This window comes from Rhinoraja longicauda, chromosome 3 (assembly GCF_053455715.1).
Source record: "Rhinoraja longicauda isolate Sanriku21f chromosome 3, sRhiLon1.1, whole genome shotgun sequence".
NCBI lineage: Eukaryota > Metazoa > Chordata > Chondrichthyes > Rajiformes > Arhynchobatidae > Rhinoraja > Rhinoraja longicauda.
In genome coordinates, this window is record NC_135955.1 from 22,438,458 (window position 1) to 22,459,460 (window position 21,003).

The following is a 21,003-nucleotide window of genomic DNA, read 5'->3' on the forward strand; positions in this document are numbered from 1 at the left end:
ACAAACATATTAAATATTAGAAATCAATAATTAGGGCAGCAGGAATGTTCCCAGCTCCTTCCTTCAAAAGCTTGGGATGGAGTGATGTGGTGGTCAGGATTTTAATGCCATTATTTCTTTTACTACTGTAAGTTACTCACTGGCAAGTCTCTGCTCCTGATTCAATAAGCGAGTTTGGTATCTCGACCGCGCATGCGCAAGTCATAGGTCACTTGAGCTAAACATTCTCGCCTGCTGAGCTGTTGCGTGTATACAGACCTGCGTTTCATTCGTATTTTCCAGTTTTGCTTCTTCGAGGTAAAAAAATACTGCTTTCAAAACTATTAATGAGGTGTATTTCTGGTTAATTTGTACAAAACTACGATGATTTTGTAGGTTTTATTGCTTTATGCTTCGGTGAGTGAGCGAGATCATGATGATTTTCATTTGCATTTTGTCTTGTACCGGTATGTAATGGACATGCTTACAGGACCCTATTTGAGTTAACATATGATTGACTTTGTGATTTATTTTGTTTTATATGTTACTGGGCAAGGCCATGCGCATTTGTGCAATTTAGGGCTGTGGGAGCCTGAATAAATGGATGCAGAATGTGTGTGACAGCCACAACTGCCAATTTGCAAAGGGAAACTGTTTCTGCCCTTCTCCCTTCAAACTCTAGGAAAATAAAAATTGCAGATGCTGGTTTAAATCGAAGGTAGACACAAAATGCTGGAGTAACTCAGCGGGACAGGCAGCATCTTGGGAGAGGAGGAATGGGTGACGTTTCGGGCCGAGACCCTTCTTCAGAAGTTTGGAGAATAAACGAGTTTGGTATCTCGCTTCTTCAGACTTCTCAAGAAGGGTCTCGACCCAAAATGTCACCCATTTCTTCTCTCCAGAAATGGTGTCTGATCCGCTGAGTTGCTCCAACATTTTGTGTCTATCGTCGGTGTAAACTTGCATCTGCAGTTCCTTCCCACACTCTTCAGTCTTGCCTCACTAGGAGACGCCAAACATGCAAGTCGCATTACTAAGAGTCGGTTGCAATCGCTCCTTGCTTTTGTAAATGTACTTTGGTGCTTTTCGGAGACCGTGCTGTTTTGAAATCTTTAGTCAGTGTGAATGTACCGAGTTGCAAATGCAGTTGTAACCGTCACATTAAACAACAAAAACAGGGAGACTGTGCAGGATGGAACTGCAAATGCTTGTTTACACCAGAGATAAGACACAGAGTGCTGGAGTAACTCAGAGGGTCAGGCAGCATCTCGGGAGAGAAGGAATGGGTGATGCTTCACAAGTTAAAATGTAAAAGGAAATCGTCACGATCTCGCTGACTCACCGAAGCATAAAGCAATTAAACCTACAAAATCATCGTAGTTTTGTACAAATTAACCATAAATACATCGAATTAATAGTTTTGAAAGCAGTATTTTCTTACCGTGAAGAAGCAAAACTGGAAAATACGGACGAAACGTAGGTTTATACACACGCAGCAGCTCAGCCAGAGAGAATGTTTAGCACAAGTGACCTATGACCTACGCATGCGCAGTCGAGATACCGAGCTCGCTAATACCAACTTCTTCAGGAAGCATGGGACACCCCCTTATTAGTAACTAGGGTTATAATGAATGAATTAATACTTTATTGTCACATGTGACAAGGTTTGCAATAGTCGCCCACAAAGGGTAACGACACAGTTACAAAGTACTCCGTGCCAGGTCCACCCTTGGTCTTCTCCCCCCCCCCTTCCCTCCCGGCGGTCCCCGCATGCAGGGTCCTCCTTTTTACTCCCCGCGGCAGAGGCGTCCTCACTCACACATGGTCCGTCCTCATCCATTGGTCGGCGCATCATCGACCGCCACACTGACCTCTCCACTATCGCCGCCGAGTCCCCTCCTGACGCCTCCGTGGAGCTGACCCCAGTCCCGGCGTCGACCCAGGCTCTGTCAACTCGCAGGACTTTGATTCCGACCCACGATGCTTCGGCCCTGGCTCTGAACCACAGGGCTCCACCGACCCGTGGCCCTCAGCTCTGGCCCACGAGACTCCACCGACCCATGAGGCCTCAACTCTGGCCCACGAGACTCCACCGACCCATGGCCCTCGGCTCTGGCCCACGAGACTCCACCGACCCGCAAGGCCCGGGCTCTGGCCCACGAGACTCCACCGACCCATGAGGCCTCGGCTCTGGCCCACGAGACTCCACCGACCCATGAGGCCTCGGCTCTGGCCCACGAGACTCCACCGACCCGTGGCCCTCAGCTCTGGCCCACGAGACTCCACCGACCCGTGGCCCTCAACTCTGGCCCACGAGACTCCACCGACCCATGAGGCCTCGGCTCTGGCCCACAAGACTCCACCGACCCGTGGCCCTCGGCTCTGGCCCACGAGACTCCACCGACCCGCGAGGCCCGGGCTCCGACCCGCGAGGCCTCGACCCCGACCTGGAGAAAGCCCACATATCATATCATATCATATATCCGCGGCCTTCCGGGAGTCGTCTGCCCTTCCGGGAGGCATCTGCAAAATGATCATTCAGGATCTCTGCCATTTCCTAATTTTCATTCTTAATCATTTCCATTTTAAGGGTCCCATGTTGTTTCTGACTGCTTTCAATTTCCTAATATAATTGCAAACGTGTTTTATGCTCATTTGATATCCTTTTCCACACATCGTTTATTTAGCTCTTACCACTTGCTTCCTTTCATATTTTATCTCCAGGCATCAGAATCTGTTCTAGTTTTTTTGCCTATTTACATTTTGTTTTTGGATTTATGTCTCTTATCTCTCCAGCCATCCATTGATGATCTTTTGGCAAACTCTCGCTCCTTCGGGATAAAATCTGGTTCTGTACGACATTTGTCTCTCTCTCAACAGCATTAACGATAGTTACAAAAACAGGAAAACAAGTTTGCTTTCATTTATTCATTTTTCAGGAGAAGGTCATCGCAGGCAATGGCTAGCATTGATGGCACACCCCTAATTGTCTTGAGACTTTAGATTTTAGAGATACAGGAAACAGGCCCTTCATCCAACCGAGTCTGCGCCGATCAGCGATCCCTGCACCCTATCCTACCCTATAGGGACAATTTACAATTTTACCGAATTCGGTAAACCTACAAACCTGTATGTCTTTGGAGTGTGGGAGGAATCCCGAGCACCTGGAGAAAGCCCACATGGTCACAGGGAGAAGGTACAAACTCTGTACAGACCGCGCCCATGGTCCGGATCAAGCGTGGGTCTCCGGTGCTGTAGGACAAAAACTCTACTGCTGCACCACTGTGCCGCCCTAGAAAATTGTGGCAAACCACCCAATAAAACCCCTCCAGGTTTTCTGGTGAGCTTTCTCCTCCGGTGTAATTGAGGGGGGAGTTCCAGTATTTTGATCCAACAATGATGAACAAATGGTGGAATATTTTCAAGTCAAAGTGGCATTTCAACTTGAGGTGAAACTGCAAATAGCAGTGGTCTCAGGTGCCGGGAGTCTTTGCCCCTCTTGTTGGTGGAGATTACGGATTTGTGCGGTGCTGAAAACGTAACTGAGATGAGTAACTGAAGTGTATTTTGTAGATAGACACACAAAGCTGGATTAACTCAACGGGACAGGCAGCATCTTTAGAGAGAAGGAATGGGTGATATTCCGGGTCAAGACCCTTCATCCCATTCCTTCTCTCCAGAGATCCTGCCTGTCCTGTTGAGTTACTCCAGCTTTTTGTGTCTATCTTCGGTTTAAATCAGCATATGCAGTTCCTTCCTACACACAATGTATTTTGTAGATAATATGCATTGCAATCAATGTAAACCACTGGTGAAGGGAATAACTGTTGATGGTGGTGAAAGGGATAGCAATAAGGGGGCTGCTCTGTCTTGGATGATATTGGTCATTTTGAGAGCTCCTGGAGGCAAGTGAATAGCAGTCCATCTTTCTTCCAATCTCTGCCTTGTGGAATGGCTTTGGAGTGCCAGGAGATGTGTCATTTGCCACAGAATGCCCAGCTTCCAAACAGATCCCTTAGCCGCCATAGATGTAGTTGGTCAATTGATGTTCCACCAGGATGTTGATGGTGGGAGACTTGGCACTTGTGGTGTCTTTGAATATCAAGTGTTTACTTTCTCTCTAAGGAGGCAATCACTTTCATAGTGTGAATGTTACTTACCACTAATCAGCCAATGCCTGAATGTTGTTTAGGTTTTGCTGCATTGCAGGCATGGGCTGTTGCATTTACTGAAGGGTTGCCAGTGAAATTGAACATTGTACCATCATCAGTGAATATCCCAACATTTGATATTAGGATGGAGAAAGGTTCTTTGGGCCTACAACTCCAACATTCTGCAAAGATGTCCTGGGACGGGGATGATTGATCTCTAACAACCTCAGTCATCTTCCCTTATGAGAGATCTGACTGACCACTGGAGTGTTTTCCCTTTGAATGCCATGGACTTTTGCAACTCACATGTACCAGAGATGCAGGCGATGTTATCCACAAGATACTGCAAGTCGCATGGGGGACTGAGAGGGAAAGAGCAAGCCTGGTGTTTCAGTGGTTGAGACACTGAAATTTAATAAAGGAGATCCACACAGGAGAGATTGCTTGTGCCAGGAGTCCCGGTGGTTATCAAATGTAACAAACAGGAATGCTTGGAAGTGGCACCAGAGCTGACATTCAAGGGGGAGTCATCCAGTAACATGGAGTAATGTAGGAAGAAATATCAGGCCCTCACCCAATACATGAAGGTAAGAGTGCTACACTCTGCAGTTAGTATATAGATGGGTTGTCTTTGGATGCATCAGTCTAATTACTCGAGCACCAAGATGGTGGTGGATATATGGAATGAGATGCCAGAGGAGGAAGTTGAAACAAGTACAATAACAACATTTAAAAAAAAAACATTTGGACAGGTACATAAATAGGAAAGATTTAGAGTGATATGGGCCAAATGTAGGCAGGTGGGACTAGCTAGACGGGGCATCTTGGACAAGTTAGGCCAAGGGCTTGAAAAAGACTCCCCTTCTACAGGCCATTCTGAGCCAAAGATACCTACATTGAGGAAAGGACAAGCACTTGCATCTGGCATTCTTGGTCTGCAAGAAAAACAGTGAAGCGGCCTTGTAACATATTTGGCTTACTTGATGAATGCATTTGTCTCAAATTGTTTCTCAGTGAATGGGGTAGAGAGAACTTGTGGTAATGTATCTGTCTGGCTGTCAATGAATGTGGGGAAGTAGGACTTAGAGTCATAGGTTTATAGAGTCATGCGGCAGGCCAGCAAGCTTATTGATTTCAGGGCAGTCTTCAGGTTCCAGGGTGACTTGCTTCTCATCCAATTTTGTGGATTCTGAGGTGTCTAATAAGGCCAATGACTGGGCCAAGTAATGTGACTGGGAGCTGGCAGAAGTTTGGGTTCAGTCAGCAGTGTTCCAAATAAGTTTAGGTGCACAGACAGCACAATCTCTGAGGCCAATAAGGAGAGAGTTGTGATACTGAGGAATCTTACAATGTGCTGAATGAAGTATATAGAGGGACCTTAGACACTCAATGAGCGTTTCAACACCCAATCATTTATAATCAAAGGCGAAAGCACATTCTGATTTTACTGTTATCTTTCTATCTTATCAGGGAATAGGTCTCTTTTCACATAATCCAGCGATGGTGATAAACCCTGCACTTATTTAACAGAGGACCATTTCCTAATAATTTCCACATTTAATATCTATGTGCTCAGCAAATGTCTAATCATTAAACACTTTTCTACTCATTTCTGTCGGCATGCTGAAATTCCCTAATTAGAATTACTGAATAGAAATGCTTACTAACGATAATCCAGTAAAAATATATGATTCATTCATCCAATCCTCTGCTGAAGCTCTTACAGAAGACATGAAAGGGGAAAGAACAAACTGATTAAATAGCACCTTCAAACATTTCCCAGTAACAGATTGTGCTTAGCTGCTAGAATTCTTGACTCACTGTGGAATTAAGACTCCCCTCAAAAAACAGGACGGTGGCGCAGCAGTAGAGTTGCTACCTTACAGCACCAGAGCCCCAGATCCCGGATGCTGTATGGAGTTTGTACGTTCTCCTCATTGACCTGCATGGGTTTTCTCCAAGATCTTTGATGTCCTCCCACACTGCACAGATGTACAGGTTTGTAGGTTAATTGGCTTGATATAAATGTAAATTGTCCTTAATGTGTGTAGGGTAGTGTTAATGTGCGGGGATCGATGGTCGGTGTGGACTCAGTGGGCCGAAGGGCCTGTTTCAGTGCTCCATCTCTAAACTAAACTAAACTAAACTAAACTAAAACAGCTGAAAATCTAGGCTGGAGACACTCAGAACTGCAGATACTGGAATGTTGAGCAAAACACAAAGTGCTGCCATAACTCAGTGGGTCAGGCAGCATCTGTGGAGAAAAAATCTAGGGTGATGGTCATGGGTGGTAGATTGCTACCTTCTAGGAGATGTGCATTTTGGACAACAGTTTAAACTGGGCCCTTATTTGGTTTCTTCAGTGTATGCAAAAATAATCCCTCAGCACCATTTTGAAAAGGATCAAGGTAGCTAGCCTCAATGTTCTGGCCAATTTTTATTTTTCAATCCATGGCAATAAAACTAGTTTGCTTGGTCATTCCCACATTTCTTGTGGGTCTTTCTTCGGTGTAGATGGGCTACCATGTGTCTATATTATATTAGTGAACAGACATGTAACAGTGCTTTGAGCATTGTAAAAGAAGTGGTAGATAGATGAGTAAAACAAAGGTTAAGATATGCTTGTCAAATAAAACTGTGCCTGTCTGCTTGAGGGAAACAGTCCTTGTTTCAGGTCTATTTGGCAACAGCACTCCACACTCTCACACTCTCCCCCTACCCTACCTGCCCCACCCGCACTAACATTTTTATACTTTGATGAGCATGTTGTTGCTGATTCCTGCTCTTATTAAGAGATTGTGTCACCTTTACTACTACTTTCCACCTTTCTTGCATTTTCACATGTGTAGGAAGGAACTCCAGATGCTGGTTTAAACCGAAGATAGACACAAAATGCTGGAGTAACTCAGCAGGACAGGCAACATCTCTGGAGAGAAGGAGTGGGTGACGTTTCGGGTCGGGTCTGAAGAAGGGTCTTGACACGAAATGTAACCCATTCTCTCCAGAGATGCTGCCTGTCCCGCTGAGTTACTCCAGCATTTTGTGTCTATCTCATTTTCATATGTTTTATCTCTATTTCCTCTCTTTTTGGGGGCTTTTCTATCTTCATCTCAGAGTATAGATTTCCCATCAACATTCATTATAAGCCTGAACCCTCCCCTCCCCCAGTTATCTTGAGTACACCTCTTGTCACTCTGCCTCATGTAAGGACTCCTTTCTATTCCCCTAATTTGTCCAGCAATGTCATGTCAATACTGATGATGGTGAAGATTTCTTCTTCATCCATGTTCTTAAGAAGTCTTTATCAGTACTCAAACACAAGCACGTACCCTCCGATTTGATAGTGATGAGGAAATCTTTGTAATATATGTTTTTAAGCGGAACAAACTTTTAATGCCTGGTCTATCTGGTCCTTGTTGTTTCTGGTCTGCAGGTCACTGTATAATATTGTGAGTGGGATATGTCGCTACTGGGTATTCCGAGTGAATGAAGTGGATGTGCAGTGTCAGTGTTGAGCTCGGGCTGATTGCTGGCTTCAGCACTTTCAAGCTGACCAGGCAGTTCATTTAACTTAAACTCCTATTTGTGCTTTGCGGCCAAGGAGATAAAACAAACTATGCTAAATTTACTGCTTTGCTGATTTTCAATGCAACAGCAGAGAAATTTCGCCAAGTGCCAGACTCCCATGAGATAAAGTAAAATTAAGGCTGGAGTGATGAGATACTGTGCAACCAGAGTTGTAGAGGAGAGATGAGCACATCCCTCTGAACCAACCATGGGGTAGCAAAGGAAATTAAATTAAACAATAATTTTTGGTCGCTTCTGTTACACCCAGCACTTGTTCAGTATCATTTTGCTAAATTGCTCGGCCATCCATTTCAAAGTGAAACATAGAGTAGGGCTAGGCAAGGTTTGTAAATAATTTATAGTAAGGGACATGTAATAAAAAAAGTTGTGATTCTGTGGAAGTAATCTACATCAATATGTATGTGAATGCAATTGTAAGTCTCAACCAAGATAAAATGGATATATTATAGAGCAGAGGGGAATGATGCAGGAAATATGATCTCACCCAAATGTTTGCCTCTCAGTTGCTATTTTGGCTTGAATATGGCAATGTAGTAACGGGCATTCATCTGTCAACCATTTCCTTTTTTATCATGCTTCACCACCACCTCCTTAATTTTGCAGAGTTGAATGAGAGAAAAACCAACAAAAAAGCCCAGAGATATGAGCTTCCTCATCATAGAAATTCCAAAAATAGACAGAATCCTGTATTGGTGCACTTTCAGTGGAATTTCGTGTACCATCACTTTATACCTTTACTGTTTATCATGATGAAGTAACATTTTTCAGTAATCTTTAAACTTGTTTTACATTATTTGAATAAACAAATGCAAAGAGATGCATTATAGTCCCAAATAGAATTTGTCCATGAAAATGTAGAACCATAATCAGCTTTCACTAAACATGTTTTATTAAGTGTTTCACATGGGTTAATGAGCAATGGTCAGGCTGGTTTGTGTTAACTAACCCACTCATAAAAAATACATTCTCAAAAAATGGCATACCTGGTCTTCCATAGGACTTCCCCTCAAACTACTCTCTCACCCCACCCACCCATCCTTGCCACCAAGAGGGTGAGGCAATTTTTAGATACAACTTGACAGAGTTTAACAAAAAAAATATCCTGGTAGTATTGATGCTTGGCCCTAAAGACCTGGCTACGTTTTCAAAACCTACATGGACCAACTGGCTGGGGTTTTCATGAACTCTCACCACAACTGTATTAAGTTCCCCACCTGCTTTCAAAGGACATCCATAATACTGGTGCCCAAGACCATACCTCAATGACCACCAAACCGGTGGCACTCATGTCCATTGTGATGAAGCGCTTCAAGAGGGTGGTTATGATGCAAATCATCCTCTGCAACAGTATGACTGGACTCAATTCAATGCACCTACTGTCACAACAGATGGACAGTGGATGCAATCTCACTGGCTCTCCACTTTATACCGGGCTATTTAGACAAAAGGAAACCATACTGCCAACTAGATCTCGGATTATAAGTTATAATTTATAATCTATATTTATTTTTGTGGTTGTTGCATTTTATGTGTCTACAAAGCTGCAGCATATAAGATTTTAATTGCTCTGGTACATATCTAGTGTATATAACAAATAACCACTCTTGAATACCTTGAATCTCATGAGTCTCATGAATCTTGAATCTCTTGAAATGGCATCAAATACTAGTTTGTTGAACAACAATCACCCCAGTCAATTTTTAATGTTGGCACGATTTCTGCAGATTTGAAAAAATATATATTTTTTGATGAATACTCTGCCAAAATTAACAAACAGAACTTCAAGCCATTACAATGTACTTAGTCTGAGGCTTCCATCACTCAGTATCTGTATGTATAGAGGTTTCCAGCAGAGGCTGAACTGTTGGAAGAGGAGTTCACAAGAGGGACGTTGGGAGGTCATTCTTAACATTGTGGAGAGGGGTCAGTGATGGAGAAATGTGTTCAAAAGATCACATCTGTCTCTGTCTCTGTCTCTGTCTCTGTCTCTGTCTCTGTCTCTGTCTCTGTCTCTGTCTCTGTCTCTGTCTCTGTCTCTGTCTCTGTCTCTGTCTCTGTCTCTGTCTCTCTCTGTCTGTCTCTGTCTCTGTCTCTCTCTCTCTGTCTCTCTCTCTCTCATAAAATCAAGTATCTGTTATTATCACTTTGCTGTTCAAAGAAACTTGCTGCACACAAATTGAATTTTGGACTCATTCCATTCACGAAGCATTTAAATGGATGTAAAGTGTTTTGGGATGTGAGTGCTCATTAGGCCAGCGTTTTTCAACCGGGGTTCCCCGGAACACTAGGGTTCCGCTAGAGGTTGCTAGGGGTTCCACAAGAAATAGCCGCTAATCATTTCAAACCAGATCAAATATACTATTTCAAAGTTGAGTATTGCATGCAAATCTGAAACGATTGGGTGAAAATTCTCAGCTATTTATTCAGTACAGGCCCACCACCGACTTTCCAGCAACTGGTGATCCGGCGCCTCTTTAAATCTGGACAAAATTACAAGAGCCCACTTGAAATCCCCCCCGCCCTGGAAGTCCCCCCGAAAATGTGGCACCTCGGCTGGGCAAGGCAGCAATCTCGACCTCATCGGGACTTCCACGGCCGATCGGTGGGTCGAATTTGCAACCTGCGGCCGGGGCTCTGGAACTCCAGCCCAGCTGCAGCCAGCACATCTATCCCCTTAGCCGACTTCCTTGGCCGGCCCCCCCAGCAGCCTAGGTGGACTGTTCCGGTACCATTGTACCCCTCTCGGAGGCCGTGACCTCCTTTGGTCCAGTAAAAAAGGTATGTAGGTTAATTGGCTGGGTAAAAAAAAAAAATGTAAAAATTGTCCCTAGTGGGTGTAGGATAGTGTTAATGTATGGGGATCGCTGGGCGGCACGGACTTGGAGGGCCGAAAAGGCCTGTTTCCGGCTGTATATATATGATATGATATGATATGATAAAATGGATAAACTAGCAAAGCTCTGGAACCAAGAGTGCCAGAAAATCAGTGGTGGGACTGTAATGAGTAAATATTAAATTTAAGTGCAAGATTATATAACTATATTAATGAATTAAGATGGGGTTAAAATATAAAACAGCAGAAAACCCAATTAACACCTTTTTGAGCTGTTTATCAATTAATTTGCGAATTTACCAACAAGTTCTTCAATATGTACTTCAATAAGCAAGATGACATTATACTCTAAATTACTGCAATTAGTGGTCATATGTGGGTTTGTTTTCCCCAGGACTAGAACCAATGTAGAGCAGAAATGCACATCCTTACTAATCATATGTAAATGCATTTTTGAGTCATTTTTGTGTTTAATTTCATATTTGAAATTTTATTATACAGGTACGGCATATTCTTGGAAAATTCTTGGGTATTATAATAAAGTCTTCAACCTGTTATGTCATTTAAAAGTATAATAATCATAGGGAATATATTTTGCGACGTCTATACGGTACCAGTGTGAAACGGCCTTCAGTGGTCAGTGGACAGGAGCTGTACGTGACGAATTGTTATGTAGGGGTTCCCTGAGACATGAAAATTATTTCAAGGGTTCCGCAAGGGTAAAAAGGTTGAGGAACGCTGCATTAGGCTGAGATCGAGTCTCATGCAATCATTCAATGGAAATTGCAATAATTAAAAGTTCTTAAATCTCTAAAATTTTACAGTTCAGATGAAATATTATTGACCTGAAGCATCAACTCCATTTCCCCTCAGCATTTGTTTACTTTTGTTCAGTATATGCCATTTTCTGCTTTCTGAAAGGAAATTTGTTACTTTGATACTGGAGGTACCTTTTTTTTTCATTGAGGCTTCTGGCTTTTCTTCAGCAGCTGCACTAGCTCCTGGATTTGGCTCTAGGTTGTTTGTATCAGCTTCTGTGGTGACAGGAACCTGTATCTGAAGTAAAAACTCAACTATGTTTCCCAGGAAGGATTTGCAGTGACAATGGAGTAGTGCTGAGCGTTCAGCTCGGCAAGGAAAGCCTTGTGAATAGGACCCAGCTATAAAACCTACTCTCACCCTTCTCGTTATCATGTATTTTGTATTCAATAAGCAAATACCTTATTTTCTCACAATGTCCTGATTTGCAGCTCTCCATTAGTTAGCCTTCAGCAAAAGAACTCTGGACCATGTGGATCATTTTTTATATCTCAGTGAAGACAAACATCAATGGTTAAATTTAACTGCCTTCAGTGTGCCAACACACCTTTTAGTTGATTGAGGAAAAAGTGACTTGAAGCTCAAGACCTCTGAATTGGCACATGCCTCATGGTGTGAAACCTGGAGTACCATCAGCAAGCATCTCAATGCGTTTGGAGAGATACCACCAACACTGTCTCTGAAAAATCCTTCAAATTCAGTGAAAGGAGAAGCAAACCAATGTCAGTATCCTCTCCCAGGCCAACACACCAAGTCCTATATCCTATGTGCTTTAATTGGCTATGTTGAGCAAGCCATGTCATTCACCTGCCCAAACTCAAACTCCTGAAATCTATAGACTACAAATCTCATATGTTTGTTTGTTCCTGAACTACAGCCAAAATGGTACACGATAGCACGATAATTTTAGGCCCACCTTACTCACCGTCATCCCTTTGATGCTAATGAAAGGGTTCATTAAAATCGGTGTTATATTTTTAAAGTTATTCACATTTTAATGTTTAAATCTATCTCAGGGAGGGAGGGGGAGGGAGGGAGGGGGGTGGAGGGAGGGAGGGGGAGGGATGATAAGAGGAGCTGAGGGGGATGGAGTGGGGGGGAGGGGGAAGGAGGGAGGAGAGGGTGCTGCACTAATGCAAGAGAGGTTTGGGCCTAACGGGTACACTTGGTCTAGTAGATGCTAATTTTCAAGTTCTGCCATAGCAAGAGATTATCAGGCAGAGAGGGGAAAAGGTTCACGGATGTGATCAAAGACTCTTTAAAGAAATGTAACATCACTGATTTATGGGAATTTCTATCCCATGACCTCTCAGTGTGGAGAAGGAACATTAAGGTTGGTACAGACGTCCTCAAATCTGTGCATTCTCGCATATGGACAGAAAAAGGAGGGCACCGTCTCACAAATTTGCCATGCAACCTGTCAACCTCCTCCTGCCCTATCTGTGGAGGAGTCTAGAATTCCCTCATTGGCTCTATGCGTCACCTTGGAACCAGAGTGGAGGGAAGTCATCCTTAATCCTAAGGGACTGCTTTCGATGAAGGTAGTCCCAAACCTCTGGAATTCCAACCTCAGATCTCTCCACCTCTTTATAACAATGCTTATTTCCTTTGACCATTATTTTCATTATCTCAAGTCAATACCTTCAACTTGTCTCAGCTGGAAATATTGTGGAGGAGGTTGGGTATGTGTCATTTTATTTTGATATGTCCTCTCGCCACAAATTATTTCTGAGGTAAGAACAAGTTGTGCATGCCTGGTACATTCTCCTGAATGTAGATGAATGAGGAGTTAACTGTTCATTACCCCGTGCGATACAGGAGCTCATTTGCCACACGTGATCCCCAGCAGAGTAATCTCATCAATCCCATTCCCTTCTCCTCTTTCCCTTACAATGTGTTCTCGTTCATGCATCCTTTTTGCTTTTTGTCCTCTTACCGACAGTGGGGTCATTTACTGTGACCAATATAACTGTCAGCTTACCTCAGGGATGGAGGCAGATTAGCCAATAAAAACGAACATGATCGTGCTCCATCTAGATCCAGGGCCGTTTTTACAGCATTATGGGCCCCCGGGCAAAGCAGTGTACTGGGGCTCCTACCGTTACTCTCACCCACCCCCCTTTCCCTACCAGCCCCCCCCACTGTCGTGCCGGCGAAAAGCACTTACCGAAAAGCACTTAGCGATGGACTTAGGGTGCTACATTGTTGCAAAAAGCACTTACAGATCGCTGTGAGAAGCACTTAGTGACCGAAAATGTTGCGAAAAAAGCACTTATTGAACCTACATTTTTAAAGTAGTATTTATTTATTGCAAGTCACTTAACATACACAGATCAGCATGGGGCCCCTATGCTCGTGGGGTCCCGAGCAAGTGCCCATCAGGCCCATGCGTTAAGACGGCCCTGCCTAGATCACCATCTGAGGTCAGGAATGAACAGACTACCTGGGCAGCAACATTAAGTGCTGAACCATCTTGATGCTAAAATTAGGATGTTAATAGGATTTTATAGTGAAGATGTGGTGTACCTGTTTCCTCCAGAGGGACATAACCTGAAAATTAGCGCCAAGTCACAGGAGGAAACCTGGCTTTTTCCACCCACAAAACTTGCAGATGTAGGGATGTTTGAGGCTGCTGAGGCCGAGAGATTTTTTTCCTGAGTAATGTTAATAAATGATCATGGAAGCACAGGCCTGCCGTCATCAGATTGAATAGTGAAGCAGGCTCCAGAGGCATTCTTTTTCTCACCCTCAATCTGCCCACCAGAGTAGTATAAGAAAATAACTGCAGATGCTGGTACAAATCGAAGGTATTTATTCACAAAATGCTGGAGTAACTCAGCAGGTCAGGCAGCATCTCAGGAGAGAAGGAATGGGTGATGTTTCGGGTCGAGACCCTTCTTCAGAGTAGTGTGCATTTGTACCATGTTTTGCACTGACGTGAGTTGGTCTGAAGAAGGGTCTCGCAAAGAAATGGCACCTATTCCTTCTCTCCAGAGATGCTGTCTGACCCGCTGAGTGTCCAGCTTTTTGTGTCTCTCTTCGGGAGTGGGGGAAGAGGAGGAAAGATGAGACAACAACTTTTCGCGGGGAGTTCTGCAAATTTAATTAGACTGCCAAGCTACATGCTGCTAATTTCTAATGCATTACATTTACAAATCCCGAGTGAATGCGTAACCGCAGTCCGGAACCATGTAAAAGCTGTGGGAATGTGATCTTGTTAAACCAGCAACATAATCAATAGTGTCAACCTGGACTTTGTTTATCGTGGAGATTTCAGCAGTTCTTCGTCAAGCTTTCTTCCAAGCTTCCTCTAAGTTCCTCTAGCCCAATTCTTACATCAGTTTTATTCTGCATGATTTGTACTAGTGAATCCAGCTGGGTTTCCAGACATTGAATTGCTTCCAAACAATAAGTTGACATGTCTTTAAACAGCAGGGAGGTGTCAGGCTGTTGGAGGCAAAATGAATTTCACAATATAAGCAAGAAATTTAGCTGAATTATTATGATGGGTGATTAATAAAGTATTGCGGCTTTTGCAGTTATTTTCATGGATAAATTACATGTATCCACATTATCTATAGTCATAATCTAAGGTGGTGCTGCAATGTAGTTTTGAGGGGCTGCAGTGATGTTTCAAAGATGCTATCATTTAGTTGTGATATTAATGCAAGGCTGTCTCTGAATTCTCAGAGGAGCTTAAAAAATACCAAGGCACTACCTCAAGGTTTTCCTCTTTATCCTGTCCAACGTTTAACCATCAAGTCTTAGAATTGCATCAGATTATCTGGTCATATCCTCAGCTGCCTGTCCAGGCACCAACTCATCACAAATCTAGGTCATTCCAAATTCTGTTCTGTACTTCTCTTCGTGTTAACCTTCATCAGATAATACATTTATTCAAAGAAAATAAATCATGTGTGATATGAAGCAGTTATCAGGGGCTAGGTATTATTGCAGTTGCCTCATAATATTTTAGGCTTTGTCAATGTCAGAAGTTAAAATAAAGTAGCTTATGACTGAGATAAGGGTTTAATTTCCTTTCATGGTTTCTGCATCATTACCATGCCATTCTGCATTGCACAATGAGACTATTCAGTCCATCATAGTTCTGCTAGCTTTATTGAGTCATTGAGGTACATAGCATGGAAATTGAACCTTCAGCCAAAGTTGTCCATGCTGACAAAGTTTGCATTCCAGGTTTGTCTCATATACCTGCATTTGGCCAATATGTCCTTGAAACCTTCCTATCCATATATCTACATCAATGTATTTTGAAAATCATAATCATATCCATTTCTATAGATTTCCTAGCAGTTTGTTCCAGATGTGGACTACGGAGGGACATAACCTTAAAATTACAGCCAAGTCACTCAGGAGGAAATCTGGATTTTTCCATCCACAAACCTTGCAGATGTTGGAATGTTTGAGGCTGCTGAGGCCAAGAGATTTTTTTGCTGAGCATGGTTAAAAAGTTACCCCTGAGGTTCCTCTTGAATCCTTCTCACTTAAGATTATCCACTCTAAGTTTAGAATAATCTATCCTGGGAAAATGGTGCTTTATTGTCACATGTACAAAACACAGTGAAATACTCTTTCGAGTTGTCAGATTTGGCACCATTTCCAAAGACAATGAGCATTCACTTTTCCCACATCCCTCATGATTTTGTATACTTCAATAAAGTCACCCCTCAGACTCCTTCCTACATGCCGAAGTTAGAAGTCCCAGCCTATCCAGCTTCTCCCTATAACTCAAGACTATAAGAACCGTGGCGGCACGATGGCACAATGGTAGAGTTACTGCCTTACAACGCCAGAGACCTGGGTTCCATCTTGACTACGGGTGCTGTCTGTATGGCGTTTTTGTACGTTCTCCCTGTGACCTACATGGGGTTTCTCCGGGTGCTCCAGTTTCCTCCCACACTCCAAAGACTTTCAGGTTTGTAGGTTAATTGGCTTGGTATACAGTAATTGTAAATTGTCCCTAGTGAGTAGGTTCGTGTTTGTGCGTGGTGATCGCTGGTCGGCACCGACTCAGTGGGCTGAAGGGCCTGTTTCCACGCTGTGTCTCTAAATTAACTTGTAACATTGTGGTGAATCTCTTCTACACTCTCTCCAATTTAATGACATCCTTCCTGCAGCTGGGTGATCGGAACGGCACACAATATTCCAACTGTGGTCTCACCAATGACTTGTTCCTCCGTATTGTGATGTCCTGACGTTTACCCTTCCCAGTTAAGCCAAGCATGCCAATCACTATCTTCACAACCATGTCCACCTGAAATGCCACTTGCAGAGGACCTGGACTCCTAGATCTCTCTGTTCCACAACAATCTCCTGAACTCCACTGTGTAAGTCCTGTCCCGGTTTAACATATCAAACTTATCAAACCTCACACTTATCAAAGTTAAATTGCATTTGACACTCCTTGGCCCATCTTCCCAAATGATTTTGATCCTATGGAAAAGTTAGATATCATGAATGAGTTACCAAATTATTTCCACTTCATCACTCTTTTCCATGTTAACCATATTTTTATAGAATATTAACTTCAAGTAACCGTAACAGTGTCTTACCAGCTGTTTCTGATAAAATGTCTCCATAACCAAAAAAACACAAGGTTATGTTGCAGGTCCTACAAGTAGTTGTGAAGTCTAATCAAACTTTATTGCAAAGGGAGACACATAAAAGCTGGAGTAACTCAGCGGGTCAGGCAGCATCTCTGGAGAAAAGGAATAGGTGACGTTTTGGCATCAGACCCTTCTTCAGACTGAGTCAGGGGAGAGGGAACCGAGAGATATGAAGAGGTACATAGAACAAATTAATGAAAGATATGCAAAAAGACAGATCAAAGCCAGCAACAATGGTCAAGGAAAAGTGGAGCGCACAACGGTCCTGGAGAGGTGACAGCGAGTAATACAAACAGTGAAACTCAGCAGGACATCAGTCAAACTAGTACGATGACTCAGGTAGGGGGAGAGCGAGGAGATGCAAGGGTTACTTGAAGTTAGAGATGCGAGGGTTACTTGAAGTTGAACGTGAGCGGCATGGTGGTGCAGCGGTAGAGTTGTTGCCTTACAGCGAATGCAGTGCTGGAGACCTTGGTTCGATCCAACTGTCTGCACGGAGTTTGTACGTTCTCCCCGTGACCTCCGTGGGATTTCTCTGAGATTTTTCGTTTCCTCCCACACCCCAAAGACGTAGAGGTCTGCAGGTCAATTGGCTTGGTAAATGTAAAAATTGTCCCTAGTGGGTATAGGATAGTGTTAATGTGCAGTGATCGCTGGTCGGAGCAGACCTGATGGGCCGAAAGGGCCTGTTTCCGCACTGTATCTCTAAACTAAACTAAACAAAATCAATATTCATACCACTGGGTAAGTTGCCCAAGCAAAATATGAGGTGCTATTCCTCCAATTTGCATTTGGTCTTACTCTGACTGTGGAGGAGGCCATTCAGTGCAAAAGTGGGAATGTTTTAATGCACAACGTGACTGCCTCTGAGTACTGCATACTATTTTGGTGTTGACATTTACGCAAGGATATACAGTACTTACGCTGGAGGTAGTGCAGAGGGGGTTCACTTGGTTGATTCTTGGGAGGAAATTAATGCAGAAAAGGAATTTCACTGCCCCAAGGTACAGATGACAATAAAATTTCAGTGACCGTTGACAGATGAAATCAAGCAGGTTAGGCCTTGTGCTCTTTTGAATAGAAAAATGAGACATGATCTGACTGAAATGTATTCGATTCTGAGGATTGTTGACAAGGTGAATAATGAGAATTTCTTTCCATTTCTAGGAATATCCAGAACCCGAGAAATAGCTTCAGAATTAAGATAAGATGTATATGAAGAAGATTATTTATATCCAAATTTAGGATTCTTGTGTGATGGCAGAGTAACTAAAGAATGTCAAATATTTAAACCATATGGAATTCAAGGAGTATAGGGGGAACATAGGAAAATAATGTGACCAGGAATGGATCAGTCATTGTTCTTACTGAATAGTAGCACCTGCTTGAGAGACCAATTGGCCAATTCTTGCTCCTCTTTCTTGTGTTCTTCTGTATCAACCAATCGGTTTAAAACCACATTTGCCAATGTTTACACAATCTAATTTCTTTGTTAGAAGCAATTTTGTGCCCTGCTTTAAATTAACCTATTTTCCAATTTGCTCAAACAGCCAGATGATTTACAAATCAATATAATATGACTAGGCAAGATAATCAATGAATAATCATTATGGGTCTCATGCAACATTTACAAACTTGGAAAAGTAATATCAGTGACATAGAAAATATGTGAAATTCAAGACTTCTAAAGTAAGAATATAGAAACATCTGCATCCATCAATTCAACAATGTTCATTCCCACCTGTCCATGCTATGTCAGCACTGTAAGCATCATATTCTAATCCCATCTTGATACACGTTCTCTCAATACCAAGCCTTGCTTCCCTGCGGTATTAGTCTTTACATTCCATTCTCCATTGTGCTGAATTTCCTACATCACCATCATTATTCTAGCTGGTGGACTGGTGTCTCCAACATTTTCTGTGGGCCAGAAATGTGATTATTGCTGGCTCGATGAAAGGCCTGACTTGAGTTTTTTTGTAAGTGACAACACATCAAAATTCCTTCGACTGTTGTACAATCCCTTTACTTGAGATTGAGGTTTGGAGATTTGCAGAAATCTTAATGTAATGACTGACACAAGGGATACTCTTCTCTTTTTCCCCATCCTCCCATGTTATGTGCTGACCCTGCCTATACCCAGGATCATCCTGAGGTGCAATTCACCAATGATCGGTCCCAATATCCCAATGAATGACATTCACTTCCCTGCTGTCTCTTTTTTAATGATGCACCGATGAAATCCATTGGTGAATCATCAGTAAAACTGCCCTATTTGTAGTGACTCTGTCCTGACCTAAATATCTCAGTCCTTACTGTAGTAACCCTACCCTAATTGCAGTAAGGATACAATGTGCTGGGGTAACTACATGTTTGCTGATTGGAAAATATTGTGTGAAAACTGAATTATTTTGTCAGCCTATTTCAGAGGGGAGTTGGGAGCCCACCACATTGCCATGGGCCTAATGTTATGTGTGGGCAAGACTGGGTTAGGAGTATTAATTTCCTTCTCCAGAGTACATTGGGAACCAAATGTGTTCACGGTATTTTTGGTTCCCATTATTGATATTTGTTTTTGTTTTTGTTTAATTCCAGATCTATTTCATTAAAAATTTACACTCACTAACATCTCCATCGATCAATAGCCCAGGTCTTTGCATCACAAGTCTAGTAATTTAGCAACTGATGATCAATACTGGCCATACCAGTTACACCAACATCTCACAACTTAATAAATAACTAAATTAAACTACTGTAAATGCATCCTTTTATATAATTTATCCCACAGTGATATTTGAAGTATATATATATATATATATATATAATTGTTCTCTAATATTGAGGTGTCAGAATGCATGCATTAATCAATCCTCAGTGTCTCCATGACCATTTAGCTCAGCCACTGTTTCTCAGGCCACATAGAATTGTGAAGGCAAAAAAGAAGATCTTCCAGCCATCACATTTTAGTTGGTTCATGTACCGCAATTCTATCACTCCCATTACGTCGCTCCTTCTCCATGGTATTGCAAAATATTCTCTTAAATACCTATTAAATTCTCTTTCAAGGGGACTGATTTCATTTCCGCAGCTGTTAATTCCAGATCAAACCTCTGCAAAAAAAAGAGAGTATTTTTCCTTATAGTCACCTTAAATCTTGTAGCCAGTTTTTAAATTTGTGTCTCCTGATCCTTGGACTGCTACCCCTGGTGGGAACTGCTGCAGTCTATTTATTGTATCTAACCCAGTCTCTATATTGTGCACCTCAATAAAATCTCCACTCCAATGTCTTTGCTCCAGAAAGAACCATCCTGGCTAATAACTGAAGTACGTTGTCATTCCAGTAAATCTTTTCCATTCTTTCCATTGGACCTTCACACCCTTCCTACAGTTGGAGATCACAATTGGAGATTCTCCAGTCAGGGACAAATCAGTGTTTTACAAAGATTGAACACAACCCCATCACTTTTGTGTTTTAAAATAGAAAATAGAACATAGAACAGTCTGAAGAAGGGACTCAACCCGAAACGTCACCCTCCAGAGATGCTGCCTGTCCGTCTGAGTTACTCCAGTATTTTGTGTCTATCTTCGGGGTAAACTTGCATCTGCGGTTCCTTTCTAAACATAGAACAGTACAGCACAGGAATTGATCCTTCGACCCACAATATCCATGCCAAACATGTTGCCAAGTTAAATTAATTTACTCTGCCTGCATGAGATACAGATCCCTTCATTCCCTACAGAGCCACATGCCTATCTAAAAGCCTCTTAAATGTTACAACTGTATCTGCCTTCATCACCATCTCTTGCAGCACGTTTTAGGCACCCATCACCAGCTGTGTAAAATACTCCATTCAATGTCTCCTTTAAACTTTTCCTTTAATCTTTGCCTCTCTTGCCTTAAAGCTATGCCCTCTATTCTTTGACTTTTCCATCCTGGCAGAAAGATTCTGATTATCTACCCCATCTATGTTTCTCATAATTTTACACACATCTTTATTTATGAGGC